We start from the raw sequence: 3,587 nt of genomic DNA, 5'->3' as shown, positions 1-3,587 counted from the left end.
ACAAGCATTGCAGAATTTCTCTTGTCGACGAACTAAGTTCGGATAATCCATGGATTCTGCAAGCCAGACAAATATCTATCGTTCCTTCACAACTCTCAGGTTTTGCGTTACTCCTATAAGATCGTCTATCGACAAAGGTATATCCTCCTCCAGGGTCCTTCCTTCAGCAAGAATGTGCTTGCTTCTTGGCAGGTCCTGGGGCCTGTGGGTTATGGCCCATCTCATCACTTATAGTCCTTGAACTTATCATCGGGCAACTGTTCATTATTCCAACTTCCAATTTCCTAGTATTCTTAAATCCATCCAATTGTATCATCTTCCTTCCTTCTATTAGCACCAATATTAGGACATGATTACTCTGACTCATCGTGGAGTTTCCATTGATCCATATTTCCGACATCATACCTCCTTTATATCCAATAGTAATTTATTTCTTCATCCTCGGGGTATCCCTCATACCGAGATAAAAACTTATACTTATGGAGTCCATATTCCACATCATTATCCTTTCCAGGGTCAAGCGTCCTTACAGGGGAATATTGGCCATCTCTGCATGGCACTTCTTCAACTGGGAAACGTGAAACACATCTTGAACTCCTGACAGTCCTTCAGGTGACTCCAACTTGTTGGCCACTTCTCCATACGCTCCAAAACTCGGTATGGTCCTACAAATCTCGGGGCTAACTGTCCCTTAACTCCAATCCGTTTAACTCCTCGTAGAGGGAACACATGAAGACATGCTCTGTCTCCAATTTCATAGACTACCTCCTTGAGTTTGTGAGTCTACATAACTCTTCTGCCTGGACTGAGCTACCTTCAGCCTATCTCGAATCAACTTAACATTATCTTCTGACTCCTTGATCACATTTGGTCCAAACAACTGTCGGTCTCCAACTTCATCCCACATACTCTTGGGGCATCACACATATCGAGACAAAACTTGTATTCATTTTGTCCAAAATCCACGCAGTGGAGTATCTTTATCCTTTCTGGGGGTCAAAGGTTCTTACAGGGTACTACCACCCTTAAAATGCACAAATCTTCCATAGACCATATTTCTCTTATCCTCAAAAATGGTCAAAATCCTCCTTCATAGAGTAGCAACTCATAAAATCCATATCAGTACCAACGAGGCTAACTTTATTAATTCTCAAATCATTACAATCTCCTGTTTTTCCATTACATGCCTCAACTCAATACCTCTATATAAAAGAAAATGTTCTCACTACCACTACTATATTACTTCTGTTACAAACTCAACTATTTATCACAAGTCTCCTTCTCCTTCGGACAACCTCTGGCAAAGTGCCCTGCTCCATTACAACGGAAACATATTACTTCGGGCAAGTTTCGAGGTTTCCTTGTGATTATATAGCCTAGTTGGGTCCTTGGCTCCATTTGCGGGCAATTGCTGAGGTAGTGCCCTGACTCCTTGCATTTGTAACAGATGATATGACTCAGGTTCCTTCTGGGCTCCAATCGGTTTCTTTTCCTGGACCTTTCCATTCCAATCATGGCTTCTATTTCCTGTGGGTCATATTCTACTTCCTCTGTCGGGAATTCTACTAGATCCCCCTTCATACAGTTTTGAGATACGTGTCCTTCTTCTCCACATGAATAGCAAGACTTGGTGCAGGGTTTAATTGGTTCCTCTTTCGGTGTGTCCTCCACCTCTTCCTTCATCGCAGGTTCTTCTAAATTTTCCATTAGGGCTCCTTTCATTGCTTCTTCCTTCTGCTGGATGGTTCTTTGTACCAAGGGGTAAATGTGACACTGTGCAGGGTAGTGGGTAGTCCCTTCACACAAGAAACAAGTGATCTGCCTAGTTGGGCATTCTTCAGCTGGGTGACTTCCTTCACAATTAGGGCATTCATCCTCGTGTTCTTTATGGGTGTGTCTGATTTCTCCACAAATCTTGCATGCACATGGTTTCCTCATATCCTTTCCATAAGGCTTCAACTTCTGGGACACAAACTGAGACTTTAGCAAAGTCAACTTAAATTCTTTCCAAGTGGTTACTCCTTGCCATCCATTGATGGTTTGGTACATCCTCCACCAAGTAGCAGCACCTCTTTCAAAGCATTGAAGAGCATGCTGGGCCATATCCTTTCCGACTATAGGGTTGTTCTCCATATGATCCTCCATGTTCTGAATCCATCGGTCCGTCTCCAATTGACTCATTGGTCCAGAAAATATAAGCTCATCTTCATTCATCCTCTATTGGGTCCATGTGGGTTTAGGGTGAGATAAGAGAGATAGAGAGGGATACACAAAATGCAAACAACAGTTTTGAAAAGACAGATTTTTGTTGTGGCTGTCGAAAAATATCAAACAAGTGACAGCTCACAATCGTCGCACCTAACGTAGGTATATAACAGGGGTTTGGTCTTCTAAAGGTCAATAAATCTTCAACGTCTCCAAACTCTTCAAGCCTTGTTCATGCCTCCAATGGCTTCTTTCGGTCGTGCTTGATCTTTCTCAAGTCCTTTCGCCAGATCAACTCTGTTGACGCGAAGTCTCTCATGACATCCTTGAATATTCTGGAGTTGCATTTCAAACTTCTGGGTTTCAACATCCTTGGCATGAGCCATGGTCATACTGTCCTTCCGTTCCTGATAAATCTCCGGTATCTCGAGGTTGTAGCTCCTCCAGATTGGCTATTTTCAGCTTTTGGTTCCTGAGTTCTTCACGAAATGCTCCTTGTCAAAATACGGCTTCTTGTAGCTCCACCTTAAACTTCTTGATGTACTACTCCAGACCCTGGTGTTACACCGGCTAAGGTTAAAACTTCATCTTACTATTAGGTGCTCCATCAGCCTTCTTCCATCAAATCCATTCTGAAGAAATGCATCCTTAACTCAGCACGGTGACAGTAGCATCAGCGGGCGATGACATCACGGATAACCATGTTTCTGCTCTTGTCATTTCCATGAGCTATCTCTCCACAGTTGATATCTTCTGCCTTAGGGTTTTTCTTAACAGAACTTTGAGTTCTCATGCTCCTTGTTTCGGTCTTTCTCCCATACACCTTGATCTCGGGTATTGACAGCTTCCATAGTCTTCCAAGTTCCATAAGGGTAGCCTTCCTAGGCCATACAAATCTAGGGATTCTTCAGAGCCTTCAGATTCTCCTAGTCTTCGGAGTCTTCAACCGTTGTAGTTTCCATTATCATAATGTATGGTAAAATCCCCTTCCTTCCGAATGGTCTCGGTTGTCCGATATCTTGTACATCTTGGAATGGTCTCATTAGTCAAATCTTAGGGTGGTCAAAAGGGAAAGGGGGTATGGTCTCACTAAAGGGAATTTTTGAATAAGCTCAGAAGAGAAGAGAGGTAAAAGATCTTTTTGAAAGGGAAAATTGTAGAGAAAAATCTTTGCTATGGGCTTGCGAATTTCTAGGGTCACGTCCTACAGTCAACATGTGCTCTGATACCATCTTGTAGCGACCCGACCCAAATGGATCAAGTCTCTGTGCTTATGTGTCATCCCTGGATCAGTATGCTGACACACACAGTACTCGAAGGATTTATAACAGAGGTAAATCACATGTATAAAGTAGCGTAAATACTATTACCTCAATCCATAT

Source organism: Triticum urartu, chromosome 5, assembly GCF_003073215.2.
Source record: "Triticum urartu cultivar G1812 chromosome 5, Tu2.1, whole genome shotgun sequence".
Classification (NCBI taxonomy): domain Eukaryota; kingdom Viridiplantae; phylum Streptophyta; class Magnoliopsida; order Poales; family Poaceae; genus Triticum; species Triticum urartu.
The sequence above is the reverse complement of the archived record's forward strand: the minus strand, read 5'-3'. Positions refer to the sequence as shown.